Here is a 15,966-nt window from a genome sequence, read left to right on the forward strand (position 1 = left end):
GCGCCCTGCAGCTCGGCAGGGGGTCCAGGACCCGGGTGGAGGACGGGGGGGCGCTCAGCCGGGCGAGGAGCCCCCAGGGACCGGGTCAGTACCACCTGTAATACTTATACACATAATATCATTTATAACAACACATTTGAAATAACAAATATGTTCAGAAAGCTCTTTATGTCTCTCTTCCTGTCTGCTCCTCTGTTCACCCTCTGTCTGAAACCAGAGCTGCTCTGATTGGTTAGCTGGCCGGCTCTGTTGTGATTGGTCAACCGCTTAGAGATGTCCCGCCCCTTAGCCTATTACGTACAATGTGTTGGAGCGCTAGCCAATAGGAGCGCAGGGCTCCACGGTTCACTTCAGGTCCTCCACAGCACGCTCCATTAGAGCGCACAGATGTCAACATCAGGATTAAATATTATTCTCCGGCTCGTTGACGGAACGTTTGAAGAAAGCATCAAAGAAACCGAAGCAGATTCAAATAGATTTATTTATGTGACTCTATTTAGATTTAAAGGCCAGTTTGGTTGTTTAATTATTTAGTGTATATAAATATATCTTGGTTGTAATAATTGTTTACATTTGTTTTTCTACCAGAGGGAAATCCCAGAGACCCTCGACAGAAGGAGAAGTTCCTCAAACACCTGACAGGTGAGAGCTTTACACACACACACACACACACACACACACACACACACACACACACACACACACACACACACACACACACACACACACACACACACACACACACACACACACACATAAAACCTGTAGGGAATTACAATAAAATAATATCTTAAAATATATATTTATTTTTAGATAAAGATTGATTTATATATTTTAATTAATTTTTTTTTTTTAATCAATTTATTTATATCTTATTATAATTTATTTCTTTATTGATTTTTTATTGAATTAATATAGCGTAAAATTAAATACAAAATAATATATTTAAAATATAAAAGAAATTGTAATTATATTTAAATCTATTTTAAATAAATATCAAAATATATACTTCATTTAATAAACAAATATGTATTTTTTTTACATTTTTATTTTGTATTTTTATTGAATCCTTGTTATTACTCCCTATGTATTCCACATGAGTGTTTGTCCCCTCTGAGCCTCCGTAGCGAGGCACCTGCAGTCACAGAGAAGACTTTCACATCTTGATAACGGTTATTTAAAGACAGATTCCTGCTGTCCCATGTGCTTTGCATATTCACCAGGATGTTTTTTTAGTTAATTGGTTATTCTGTAATTGTGTTCTGTGTCTTTAACGAGATGCTTAATGAGATCAGCGTTCCGTCCAATCACAGCGCAGCGTTTCTGAAGGTGTGTTTCCTCCGCAGGTCCACTTCACTTCAACCCAAAGTGCAGAAAACATTTCCACCGACTGTACCACAACACCAGAGACTGCACGATACCTGCCTGTGAGCACACACACACACACACACACACACACACACACACACACACACACACACACACACACACACACACACTCTGTTATCGGTCTGATCGTGTCACAACAGCAGTTCTTGTTATTTCAAATCATGCATTCAGTTTATCTTGGAGCGAGTAAGAGTACATGTGGACAAAGTGTGTGTGTGTGTGTGTGTGTGTGTGTGTGTGTGTGTGTGTGTGTGTGTGTGTGTGTGTGTGTGTGTGTGTGTGTGTGTGTGTGTGTGTGTGTGTGTGTGTGTGTGTGTGTGTGTGTGTGTGTGTGTGTGTGTAACAAGTCTCATCCTGTCTTTGATCTGGAACACCCTCCTGCAGCAGCTCCACCTTGAAGGGAGCTGTATGTATGGAACATAACTTAATTAGATTAAAATAAGAGTTTAAATATATATGTTCTTCACAGTGCTAAAAGACCCTATTTATTTTATTTTATTTAAATCTAAAAAACTCTAAATTTAAAACATTATCAGACAATAAATGCCAACATGTAGTTTTTAATATGATTTCAGGAACATTTAATCACATATTTACTTTATAATTCAATAAGTCCCCGAGCAGACCTAAATATGGAGTGTGGACTGCTACTTGGAGAGGTCCCAGTTCACCTCCTGCCCTGCCGTGGTGTCCTTGAGCAAGGCACCGGACACCCCCCTTCCCCCCTCACTCCCATTGCTCCCCGGGCGCTGTACAATAGCTGCCCACTGCTCCTGGTACTAGACTCCTGGTGCTAGACTCCTGGTGCTAGACTCCTGGTACTAGACTCCTGGTGCTAGACTCCTGGTGCTAGACTCCTGGTACTAGACTCCTGGTGCTAGACTCCTGGTGCTAGACTCCTGGTGCTAGACTCCTGGTGCTAGACTCCTGGTGCTAGACTCCTGGCACTAGACTCCTGGTACTAGACTCCTGGTACTAGACTCCTGGTCCTAGACTCCTGGTGCTAGACTCCTGGTGCTAGACTCCTGGTGCTAGACTCCTGGCGCTAGACTCCTGGCGCTAGACTCCTGGCACTAGACTCCTGGTACTAGACTCCTGGTACTAGACTCCTGGTTCTAGACTCCTGGTGCTAGACTCCTGGTGCTAGACTCCTGGTGCTAGACTCCTGGTGCTAGACTCCTGGTACTAGACTCCTGGTGCTAGACTCCTGGTGCTAGACTCCTGGTACTAGACTCCTGGTGCTAGACTCCTGGTGCTAGACTCCTAGTACTAGACTCCTGGTGCTAGACTCCTGGTGCTAGACTCCTGGTACTAGACTCCTGGTGCTAGACTCCTGGTGCTAGACTCCTGGTACTAGACTCCTGGTGCTAGACTCCTGGTGCTAGACTCCTGGTGCTAGACTCCTGGTGCTAGACTCCTGGTGCTAGACTCCTGGTACTAGACTCCTGGTGCTAGACTCCTGGTACTAGACTCCTGGCACTAGACTCCTGGCGCTAGACTCCTGGTGCTAGACTCCTGGTGCTAGACTCCTAGTACTAGACTCCTGGTGCTAGACTCCTGGTGCTAGACTCCTGGTGCTAGACTCCTGGCACTAGACTCCTGGTACTAGACTCCTGGTGCTAGACTCCTGGTGCTAGACTCCTGGTGCTAGACTCCTGGTGCTAGACTCCTGGTGCTAGACTCCTGGTACTAGACTCCTGGTGCTAGACTCCTGGTACTAGACTCCTGGTGCTAGACTCCTGGCGCTAGACTCCTGGTACTAGACTCCTGGTACTAGACTCCTGGTTCTAGACTCCTGGTTCTAGACTCCTGGTGCTAGACTCCTGGTGCTAGACTCCTGGTACTAGACTCCTGGTTCTAGACTCCTGGTACTAGACTCCTGGTCCTAGACTCCTGGTGCTAGACTCCTGGTGCTAGACTCCTGGTGCTAGACTCCTGGCGCTAGACTCCTGGCGCTAGACTCCTGGCACTAGACTCCTGGTACTAGACTCCTGGTACTAGACTCCTGGTTCTAGACTCCTGGTGCTAGACTCCTGGTGCTAGACTCCTGGTGCTAGACTCCTAGTACTAGACTCCTGGTGCTAGACTCCTGGTGCTAGACTCCTGGTACTAGACTCCTGGTGCTAGACTCCTGGTGCTAGACTCCTGGTACTAGACTCCTGGTGCTAGACTCCTGGTGCTAGACTCCTAGTACTAGACTCCTGGTGCTAGACTCCTGGTGCTAGACTCCTGGTACTAGACTCCTGGTGCTAGACTCCTGGTGCTAGACTCCTGGTACTAGACTCCTGGTGCTAGACTCCTGGTGCTAGACTCCTGGTGCTAGACTCCTGGTGCTAGACTCCTGGTACTAGACTCCTGGTGCTAGACTCCTGGTACTAGACTCCTGGTTCTAGACTCCTGGTGCTAGACTCCTGGTGCTAGACTCCTGGTGCTAGACTCCTAGTACTAGACTCCTGGTGCTAGACTCCTGGTGCTAGACTCCTGGTGCTAGACTCCTGGCACTAGACTCCTGGTACTAGACTCCTGGTGCTAGACTCCTGGTGCTAGACTCCTGGTGCTAGACTCCTGGTACTAGACTCCTGGTGCTAGACTCCTGGTACTAGACTCCTGGTGCTAGACTCCTGGCGCTAGACTCCTGGTACTAGACTCCTGGTACCAGACTCCTGGTTCTAGACTCCTGGTTCTAGACTCCTGGTGCTAGACTCCTGGTGCTAGACTCCTGGTGCTAGACTCCTGGCACTAGACTCCTGGTACTAGACTCCTGGTACTAGACTCCTGGTTCTAGACTCCTGGTGCTAGACTCCTGGTGCTAGACTCCTGGTACTAGACTCCTGGTGCTAGACTCCTGGTGCTAGACTCCTGGTGCTAGACTCCTGGTGCTAGACTCCTGGTACTAGACTCCTGGTGCTAGACTCCTGGTGCTAGACTCCTGGCACTAGACTCCTGGTACTAGACTCCTGGTACTAGACTCCTGGTGCTAGACTCCCGGTGCTAGACTCCTGGCACTAGACTCCTGGTACTAGACTCCTGGTGCTAGACTCCTGGTGCTAGACTCCTGGTGCTAGACTCCTGGCGCTAGACTCCTGGCACTAGACTCCTGGTACTAGACTCCTGGTACTAGACTCCTGGTGCTAGACTCCTGGTGCTAGACTCCTGGTACTAGACTCCTGGTGCTAGACTCCTGGTGCTAGACTCCTGGCGCTAGACTCCTAGTGCTAGACTCCTGGCACTAGACTCCTGGTGCTAGACTCCTGGCACTAGACTCCTGGTGCTAGACTTCTGGTGCTAGACTCCTGGTACTAGACTCCTGGTGCTAGACTCCTGGTGCTAGACTCCTGGTGCTAGACTCCTGGTACTAGACTCCTGGTACTAGACTCCTGGTACTAGTCTCCTGGCACTAGACTCCTGGTACTAGACTCCTGGCGCTAGACTCCTGGCACTAGACTCCTGGCACTAGACTCCTGGCGCTAGACTCCTGGCGCTAGACTCCTGGCGCTAGACTCCTGGTGTTAGACTCCTGGCGCTAGACTCCTGGCACTAGACTCCTGGCGCTAGACTCCTGGCGCTAGACTCCTGGCGCTAGACTCCTGGCACTAGACTCCTAGTACTAGTCTCCTGGCACTAGACTCCTGGCGCTAGACTCCTGGCACTAGACTCCTGGCGCTAGACTACTGGCGCTAGACTCCTGGCGCTAGACTCCTGGTACTAGACTCCTGGTGCTAGACTCCTGGTACTAGACTCCTGGTGCTAGACTCCTGGTGCTAGACTCCTGGCACTAGACTCCTGGCTCTAGACTCCTGCTGCTAGACTCCTGGTACTAGACTCCTGGTGCTAGACTCCTGGTGTTAGACTCCTGGTGCTAGACTCCTGGCACTAGACTCCTGGCGCTAGACTCCTGGTGCTAGACTCCTGTCACTAGACTCCTGTCACTAGACTCCTGGTACTAGACTCCTGGCACTAGACTCCTGGTGCTAGACTCCTAGTTCTAGCCTCCTGGTACTAGCCTCCTGGTACTAGACTCCTAGTATAGCTGGCCACTGCTCCTGGTGCTAGACTCCTGGTACTAGACTCCTGGTACTAGACTCCTGGTACTAGACTCCTGGTGCTAGACTCCTAGCACTAGACTCCTGGTGCTAGACTCCTGGTTCTAGACTCCTGGTTCTAGACTCCTGGTGCTAGACTCCTGGTGCTAGACTCCTTGTACTAGACTCCTGGCACTAGGATGGGTTAAAAGCAGAGACCACATTAAAAACATTTTGTTTTATTTATTTCCTTTATTTCTTTTGACATAAAAAGCTTGTATTAAATTCAGTTTATTTCTATGGAATAATTTGTAATTAAAGGAGAGGTGTCATGCTTTTCCGGTTATTACCCGTCCCCTTGTGTTATGAAGGTTTTTATGCATGTAAACGGTGTGCAGAGTCACAACCCTCAAAGTACACCCTGTAGCGAGTAAAACTCTAACACAGAAAAGACCTCCCCAAAACGCCTCGTTGGAGATACGTCATTGTCCATTTGATTCTTCCGGGTACGGCATGATGTCAAGCCGTACCCGGAACGAAATGGACCAATCCGTGGAGCCGTTACGTCCGTGGAGCCGTTACGTTACGTCCCCGCTGATTGGTCCAAATTGGCCAATCCACGGACTTCCTCACACACACATCTGTGTGCAGGGAGCAGGCAGCTCAGCTGATTTCTCCTCCCTGGCTGCAGGCTGATAACAGACAGTTGGGATCTCTCTGCAGACCCATTCTCTCTGCAGACCCATTCTCTCTGCAGACCCATCCTCTCTGCAGACCCATTCTCTCTGCAGACCCATTCTCTCTGCAGACCCATTCTCTCTGCAGACCCATTCTCTCTGCAGACCCATCCTCTCTGCAGACCCATTCTCTCTGCAGACCCATTCTCTCTGCAGACCCATTCTCTCTGCAGACCCATTCTCACAGCATTTATCAACCTTTTTCTTACTCAATATCAAGACACACTTATTGTTTTTACTTCGGCTGTGACTTTGTGTGTGCTCAGGATGAGTTTGGCTGTGTTTCGCTATGTATCCTAAACAAGGAAACAACACCTCCACGGAGCTCAGCGCGATTCACAACGTCCCGACCAATCAGAGCACACTGTGCTCACAGGGAGGGTGGGGGCTGGAGCTATTGGAGCTACAACGAGCCGTTAAAGGCAGAGAGTGAAATTCAGTGAATACACGTAGTTTACAGAGATGCTGTTTGAGAAACCAATGTGAGTTTGGAGAGATGCTGTATGAGAAACCAATGTGAGTTTGGAGAGATGCTGTATGAGAAACCAATGTGAGTTTGGAGAGATGCTGTATGAGAAACCAATGTGAGTTTGGAGAGATGCTGTTTGAGAAACCAATGTGAGTTTGGAGAGATGCTGTATGAGAAACCAATGTGAGTTAGGAGAGATGCTGTATGAGAAACCAATGTGAGTTTGGAGAGATGCTGTATGAGATACCAATGTGAGTTTGGAGAGATGCTGTATGAGAAACCAATGTGAGTTTGGAGAGATGCTGTTTGAGAAACCAATGTGAGTTTGGAGAGATGCTGTTGAGAAACCAATGTGAGTTGGAGAGATGCTGTATGAGAAACCAATGTGAGTTAGGAGAGATGCTGTATGAGAAACCAATGTGAGTTTGGAGAGATGCTGTATGAGATACCAATGTGAGTTTGGAGAGATGCTGTATGAGAAACCAATGTGAGTTTGGAGAGATGCTGTTTGAGAAACCAATGTGAGTTTGGAGAGATGCTGTTTGAGAAACCAATGTGAGTTTGGAGAGATGCTGTTTGAGAAACCAATGTGAGTTTGGAGAGATGCTGTATGAGAAACCAATGTGAGTTTGGAGAGATGCTGTATGAGAAACCAATGTGAGTTTGGAGAGATGCTGTTTGAGAAACCAATGTGAGTTAGGAGAGATGCTGTATGAGAAACCAATGTGAGTTTGGAGAGATGCTGTATGAGAAACCAATGTGAGTTTGGAGAGATGCTGTATGAGAAACCAATGTGAGTTTGGAGAGATGCTGTTTGAGAAACCAATGTGAGTTTGGAGAGATGCTGTTTGAGAAACCAATGTGAGTTTGGAGAGATGCTGTATGAGAAACCAATGTGAGTTTGGAGAGATGCTGTATGAGAAACCAATGTGAGTTTGGAGAGATGCTGTATGAGAAACCAATGTGAGTTTGGAGAGATGCTGTTTGAGAAACCAATGTGAGTTTGGAGAAATGCACAATATAAATCTATTCTAGTATACCTCAACAATGGAGTTATGATCAGTGGAAATGGCCATGACACCTCTCCTTTAAATAGAGAATTTGTATTATGAATTGTTGTATTTGTAACTTGGATCTTGCTGACGTGGAAGTTCACATGATGTTGTCCTGGATCAGGTGTGTCTGCAGGTCACGTGACGTTTGCTCCTCTCTCGTTAACAAAAATGATGTTTATTTTCCAGATTATAAACGATGTGCCCGTCTGCTGACTCGCCTCGCCAACAGCCCGCACTGCAAAGACAGATGACACGGTGAGTTATTCATATCTGGAGGTATTTCTGCAGGAGAATAGCTCAACATCGGACTTTCTGTTCCAGCGTGGAAAACACAGAGAGCCTGAAGGCAACACAGAGAGCCTGAAGGCAACACAGAGAGCCTGAAGGCAACACGCAGGAATAGAAGCATGAGAAACATGTTTTAAAGGGGACCTATTCTGCAAAATCCTCTTCTTCATGTCTCTTCTACATCAACATGTGTCCCCTCTTCTTCATGTCTCTTCTACATCAACATGTGTCCCCTCTTCTTCATGTCTCTTCTACATCAACATGTGTCCCCTCTTCTTCATGTCTCTTCTACATCAACATGTGTCCCCTCTTCTTCATATCTCTTCTACATCAACATGTGTCCCCTCTTCTTCATGTCTCTTCTACATCAACATGTGTCCCCTCTTCTTCATGTCTCTTCTACATCAACATGTGTCCCCTCTTCTTCATGTCTCTTCTACATCAACATGTGTCCCCTCTTCTTCATGTCTCTTCTTCATCAACATGTGTCCCCTCTTCTTCATGTCTCTTCTACATCAACATGTGTCCCCTCTTCTTCATGTCTCTTCTTCATCAACATGTGTCCCCTCTTCTTCATATCTCTTCTACATCAACATGTGTCCCCTCTTCTTCATGTCTCTTCTACATCAACATGTGTCCCCTCTTCTTCATGTCTCTTCTTCATCAACATGTGTCCCCTCTTCTTCATGTCTCTTCTACATCAACATGTGTCCCCTCTTCTTCATGTCTCTTCTTCATCAACATGTGTCCCCTCTTCTTCATGTCTCTTCTACATCAACATGTGTCCCCTCTTCTTCATGTCTCTTCTACATCAACATGTGTCCCCTCTTCTTCATGTCTCTTCTTCATCAACATGTGTCCCCTCTTCTTCATGTCTCTTCTACATCAACATGTGTCCCCTCTTCTTCATGTCTCTTCTACATCAACATGTGTCCCCTCTTCTTCATGTCTCTTCTACATCAACATGTGTCCCCTCTTCTTCATGTCTCTTCTACATCAACATGTGTCCCCTCTTCTTCATGTCTCTTCTTCATCAACATGTGTCCCCATCTTCTTCATGTCTCTTCTACATCAACATGTGTCCCCTCTTCTTCATGTCTCTTCTACATCAACATGTGTCCCCTCTTCTTCATGTCTCTTCTACATCAACATGTGTCCCCTCTTCTTCATGTCTCTTCTTCATCAACATGTGTCCCCTCTTCTTCATGTCTCTTCTTCATCAACATGTGTCCCCTCTTCTTCATGTCTCTTCTTCATCAACATGTGTCCCCTCTTCTTCATGTCTCTTCTTCATCAACATGTGTCCCCTCTTCTTCATGTCTCTTCTTCATCAACATGTGTCCCCTCTTCTTCATGTCTCTTCTTCATCAACATGTGTTCCCTCTTCTTCATGTCTCTTCTTCATCAACATGTGTCCCCTATTCTTCATGTCTCTTCTTCATCAACATGTGTCCTCTCTTCTTCATGTCTCTTCTACATCAACATGTGTCCCCTCTTCTTCATGTCTCTTCTTCATCAACATGTGTCCCCTCTTCTTCATGTCTCTTCTTCATTCAACATGTGTCCCCTCTTCTTCATGTCTCTTCTTCATCAACATGTGTCTCCCCCTATTCTTCATGTCTCTTCTTCATCAACATGTGTCCCCTCTTCTTCATGTCTCTTCTACATCAACATTGTGTCCTCTCTTCTTCATGTCTCTTCTACATCAACATGTGTCCCCTCTCTTCATGTCTCTTCTTCATCAACATGTGTCCTCTCTTCTTCATGTCTCTTCTTCATCAACATGTGTCCCCTCTTCTTCATGTCTCTCTTCATCAACATGTGTCCCCTATTCTTCATGTCTCTTCTTCATCAACATGTGTCCCCTCTTCTTCAGTCTCTTCTTCATCAACATGTGTCCCCTCTTATCTCATGTCTCTTCTTCATGTCTCTCTCTTCATCAACATGTGTCCCTCCCTCTTCATGTCTCTTCTTCATCAACATGTGTCCCCTCTTCTTCATGTCTCTTCTTCATCAACATGTGTCCCCTCTTCTTCATGTCTCTTCTTCATCAACATGTGTCCCCTCTTCTTCATGTCTCTTCTTCATCAACATGTGTCCCCTCTTCTTCATGTCTCTTCTTATCAAACATGTGTCCCCTCTTCTTCATGTCTCTTCTACATCAACATGTGTCCCCTCTTCTTCATGTCTCTTCTTCATCAACATGTGTCCCCTCTTCTTCATGTCTCTTCTTCATCAACATGTGTCCCCTCTTCTTCATGTCTCTTCTTCATCAACATGTGTCCCCTCTTCTTCATGTCTCTTCTACATCAACATGTGTCCCCTCTTCTTCATGTCTCTTCTTCATCAACATGTGTCCCCTCTTCTTCATGTCTCTTCTTCATCAACATGTGTCCCCTCTTCTTCATGTCTCTTCTTCATCAACATGTGTCCCCTCTTCTTCATGTCTCTTCTTCATCAACATGTGTCCCCTCTGTGGAAAGAGACTCTGAAAGTTTCAGGAACAAAGATTCTCTCTCTTTTTGATCCATTTCTATAAAAACCTGAGAATGAGAGCAGAGACCAGCCACCATCTCGTCTTCCATTTCGTTTCGACAGAGCAAAACCAAAACGAGTAGCGCTTCAACACAATCGGCCATTGTTGTTGTTGTCGGTGTGAGCTGTGAGGGGTTTCCGCGCGGTTTGGCTTTATGAAGCAGGCACGCAAACGGTTACGTCATGACGCAAACGATGACGCAATGACGCAGCACCAGTCGGACTCTGGGCGGAGCCGGAGCTAAACCGAAGAACCGGTTCTGAACCTGTAAAGCTCTAGCACGGAGCTTGAACCGGAGTTGCGTTGGTGTGAATCTCCTCCTAGAGCACCATTGAGTTCTTTGTAACCAAATCTCTCTCAGAGGGGCGTGGGGAGGGGCTCCTTATTTTCATCTAAAGTAACAGACAGAGAATCAGCACTTTGGAAACAGGGCTGAAACAGAGGGGATTATGGGTAATGCTGCAATGATCTGTTTGGTGTTAATAGTTTATTAAAAAAAAATGTATTGTCTTAACATTTTTATATTTTTTTATTTACTCATTGATTTGTTTTCCTTTCTCTTTATTTTTAATTATTTGACGTATTTATTTACGACATGTTTCTTCTCTTGTTAGCAGCGCCTGATGGGGATCTAAGTGAGGGCCAATCAGTGAAGAGAAGAAGAAGAGCCCTCCGACCAATAGGAACTCCTCTGAGGCGGCGCTGTTTCTACCAGCCAATAGGACGCGCTGATTTCTGCTCCCTGCCTACGGACACGTTTAGAACACGGGAGAGGATTCGTGCCAAGTGTTAAACATTTATTAATTTTATAATTCTGAAAATAAAAAGTCAGAATTCATTTAAAGAATATTTTTAATTATTTTATACTTCTGTACTTTTTTGTCTGAGCTCAAATACATTTCTTAAATCATTTGTAGTTAAATATAAGCGTTTCCCTCGTGGCTCGATGCTCTCCGTCTCGTCTGGAAGCTCGTCGATGCTCTCCGTCTCGTCTGGAAGCTCGTCGATGCTCTCCGTCTCGTCTGGAAGCTCGTCGATGCTCTCCGTCTCGTCTGGAAGCTCGTCGATGCTCTCCGTCTCGTCTGGAAGCTCGTCGGACGGAAAGAGGATTTCTAACGAAGCTTCAGGATTTATTCTCCGGCTGAACCGAGTTGGATGTCTCCCTTTTATCATCAGAGGCTTCTTCTGGGCTTTTCTTTCGGACGTTTTCCCGACGCTCTCGGAGGACTTAACAGACAAAGCCTCTGATTGGACGTCAGCTGTTGAAGGTGTTTAACATGGTCATTAAAATATCTAATAATATTCCAGTATATTTATATTGTTTGAGGTGCCGCCATGTGCAATATGTACATACTGAAAAGGAATAAACACACTCTGATCAATATTTATTTACCCACATTTTATTTCTCTACTCCACCGAGGATTTGCTGTTGCTAATGCTAATGCTAATTGACATGACATGTTACTTGTTAGACGCTTTTATCCAAAGCGACTAACATACTCAATACTGTGGGCAATCCCCACAGGAGCAATTTGGGGTGAAGTGTCTCAGGGACACAACGACATGCTGACTGCTGTGGGGTTTGAACCTGTGCTCCAGTCCACTGCGCCACAGGGACACAACGACATGCTGACTGCAGTGGGGTTTGAACCTGTGCTCCAGTCCACTGCGCCACAGGGACACAACGACATGCTGACTGCAGTGGGGTTTGAACCTGTGCTCCAGTCCACTGCGCCACAGGGACACAACGACATGCTGACTGCAGTGGGGTTTGAACCTGTGCTCCCCTGATCCCAACACCAATGCACTAGTCCACTGCGCCACAGCCTCCCTAACGTAATGCTAACGGTATTTTTCACATTACAAACGCAGAAATGTAAAGGTATTATAAACCAACAGCATTTATACGGAGACACGTACTATTTCTAGTCATACAGAATCTATTAGTTCTTCATTTATCATCTATTTTAGTGTCTCTTTTGCAATCATTTAAAAAATGATGATCTTTTCTCACTTAAAGGTAGGGTAGGTAAGTTTGAGAAACCGGCTCGAGATCGCTAGAATTAGAAAATACGCAGCCGGAACAAATCTGCCACTTCCTCACAGAGCCCCTCCTCCAACACACACGAACGCGCACATGACCAATGAGGGCACGAGATAAGTTTGTGCACAGATGGAAGGCTGACAGGCAGGTAGGCCATCCAGTCATCTGACCCGGGCCGAGGCAGATGATTGGTCGTGCTTTTTACAGCGCCACGGCTTCCACAGATGATATTTATTTATGTATTTATTGTCAAAGCACTTCATGTATTCATTGCTATCGGGATGTTAAGAGCATTCCATGGAATATAACAAAAAGTGTTTCTGAAATAAATGACCTACCCCACCTTTAATCGTCACTAAGCAGCTTCTCCAACACGGCGCGTTGCCAAAGTCAACAGAGCTGTAAATCTGTTCCTCCTGAGAGACATGTCTCCACAGAATAACATTTACACGGCACCATCTTTGGGGAATTATACCGACAATAACGAGGGTTAGTCAGAGTTTAAAACCCATTAAAAACAATTCATTTAAATCCGTCTGCAATCAGAGTGTTGAACCTCCAGGAACCACAGGGGTCACTTGTGTTAATTCTACAAAAATAAGAGATTAGAATCACGTGTAAATGTACAGAAACATCATGGAGCGATAAAGACTAAACATTGTACCCCTTGTTTTACACCTGAACCTCTCACTTCTGTGCAGATTATTTCTAGCAGTGGGTTTGATTGTGTCGTGAAAATCACATAACGTTGGTTGGTTTTATGTCGGGTATGAAAGCGCCCTGCAGCTCCAGGAGTGAGCGGCTGACGTCCTGCTGACGACAGTTCAGAGGAGGTTTGGGAACGAAACGCCTCAGCTTTCACATGATTTCAGAGGAACAAACGCTGACTTCCCACAGACCACATGACGCCTCGGGGCTGCTTCTGCATCAACGTAGTTTCCCTCTGTGTGCTAACTATTTTTATCCAATCAATTGGACTCTGTTTTGGGTTTTAACAGAAAGACCCTCAGGCCGGAGTCATGCAGGTCGGTGAGGATGTGGCCGCGGAGTTAAACATCTTAGCGACATTGTCATTAAGTGTCATTAAGTGTCATTAAGTGACAACACGCAGGTTTAATTTAGCTTAAAAAGATCAACCCGGATACTGTTTGTGTCTTATGAGCTAACATTATGGAGTTATAGTTCTGCAGTGGCTCAGTCAGTAGAGACTTGGACTGGGATTCAATGGGTCGCCGGTTCAATTCCTTCGGGCCAACTATCTGCTAACGTTAGCTGACATGAGCTAACAATATGTGTCTTTACTATAGTGAATGCTAATGTAGATATTTAATAAAAAGGTACATTTTAGATGAATGATTTGCATATGAATGCTAACTTAAGCTAACAGTGACTGAAAACAGGGTTTCTATAATATATATATATAACCTAGTCTCACGGCATTTCGTGGTCACGAAATTAATCTATTGATTCGTGTTCACCAACACGATTTCGCAATTGTTTTCGTGTCACACAGAACGATTTTTAAAGCAATGTAAATAATAACAAATTAGAAGGAAAAAAAGATTTAAAGTGGACCTATCATGCTATATTTGAATAATATAGTGTAGGACCATACCTATATAAGGCATATTTATACTTTTTTTTTTTCAAAATACCAAACAGATCATGCATTTTAGCCATGCCTCATTTCGCTCAATTTGAAAAATGTTAGCTCTGTTTTAGCAAGGGTTGATTCAGTGAGAACAGCACCACCTACAGGCCTGGCATATGTACTACAGCGTCTCCAGCGCTTTCGAACGGCAATGGCCGTGGCTGTCTCCTCCTGATTGGTGGAGTTGGCCCAATAGCCGTAGCGCCACCGTCCTGACGTCAGGACAGTGTTCAAATCTGGATCAGTTTTTATCAGATCCGTTGCAGCCCCTTTTTTAGAGATTTGGGTATGGAGGAAAATAGAGAGGGTTGTGTTTTCTGACACATTCATGTAGAAAAGACGTACACAAGTGCATTTTGCATGATAGGTCCCCTTTAAACAAATACAGATGTCAGTATTCTGAGGCTCTGAGCCATTTCTTTTCCTCGCGGACGGCAAAAAATTTCCGACATCATACAATTTAAAATAAAAGGGTTAGGGTAAGATATTGAGTAAGAACATGTTTTTATGAACCCCACAGCTTCTGGTCTTCCAAGACCTGACCGGACAAAAAGACGTGGTGCAGGCACGAAACATCCTACCAATAGAAATACATTGCTTTTTAAATCGTTCTGTGTGACACCAAACAAAGGGGGAAATCGTGTTGGTGAATCAATAGATTACATTAATTGACTATAACACGAAATGCCGTGAGACTGGGTTGAATATACTGCTCTATCCAACAGTTTTTAATGGTTTATTTACTTAATTTCTTCATTATTGTGGTGATTCTGGTGAGCTTAAAGTCAGCTAGTGAAAGAAATGGGTTTTATATAAATGATTAAATAACAATATTTCAAGATAAAGAGTGTGTTGTGGTTTGAAATGAAGTTATATAAAAGTGCAGCAGCAACAATAACAGCAGTGTCGGGTGGTGACTAACACCTGTGGCAGGTAATGACTAATCTGTGATGAATTACACCTGAAGCTCTGCCAGCTACTGTCCACACACACACACACACACACACACACACACGCACACACACACACACACACACACACACACACACATACTGTACATTAAATAAACACTCTTTACACAGTTTCACATACCTGGGAGGGGATGTTTGATTGACAGCTGGGAGGCGGCGCCAGACAGAAGCATAGACCGGTAACGTGGTTTAAAATGTGTGTGTGTGTGTGTGTGTGTGTGTGATAGAGAGAGAGAAAGATCGTTAACCGCCTGTCACTAATTAGTACAGGTTGTTATAAAACATCATGTCGTTAGAACTGTTGTTTTTGCTCACAGTGAGACTGGAGGAACAGGCCAATGAAAAGCCGGTCACAGAAATGTCTTAATTCAATCTGATTAGTTAGCTGGACGGCTCTGTTGTGATTGGTCAACCAGCTTAGAGATGTCCCGCCCCCTTAACGCCGTTTACATGCACACCGTTTACATGCACACCGTTTACATGCACACCGTTCACATGCACACCGTTTACATGCACACCGTTCACATGCACACCGTTCACATGCACACCGTTCACATGCACACCGTTCACATGCACACTAACACACTACCTTTTTCACGGACTGTGAGTAAAACTCTTTGGGCTCTCGATGACCTGACGGAGACCTCGTGGCCAACAGGAAGTTAGAAATGACTCAAACGTTAGGATTTTGACTCCCAGAGCACTGGACTGGTTTATGCACACACACACACATGCACACGCACACTCACACTCACACTGAGACACACACAGACACGCACGCACGCACACGCACACACACACAC

At 45.4% G+C, this 15,966-nt stretch overlaps 1 long non-coding RNA gene across 2 annotated transcripts; it reads left to right on the forward strand.

Moving 5' to 3' along the window:
* LOC117472318 lies at positions 1-11,851 on the forward strand. 2 transcript variants are annotated; one of them, XR_004554919.1, is made up of 5 exons: positions 1-84; positions 589-642; positions 1,347-1,427; positions 7,859-7,927; positions 11,111-11,851. It is a non-coding gene; the product is annotated as an uncharacterized LOC117472318 (long non-coding RNA). The 2 variants fall into 2 exon arrangements; XR_004554918.1 differs by having other exon boundaries at positions 11,114-11,851.
* The last annotated feature ends 4,115 nt before the right edge of the window (positions 11,852-15,966 follow it).

Source organism: Trematomus bernacchii, unplaced genomic scaffold, assembly GCF_902827165.1.
Source record: "Trematomus bernacchii unplaced genomic scaffold, fTreBer1.1, whole genome shotgun sequence".
Taxonomy (NCBI): domain Eukaryota; kingdom Metazoa; phylum Chordata; class Actinopteri; order Perciformes; family Nototheniidae; genus Trematomus; species Trematomus bernacchii.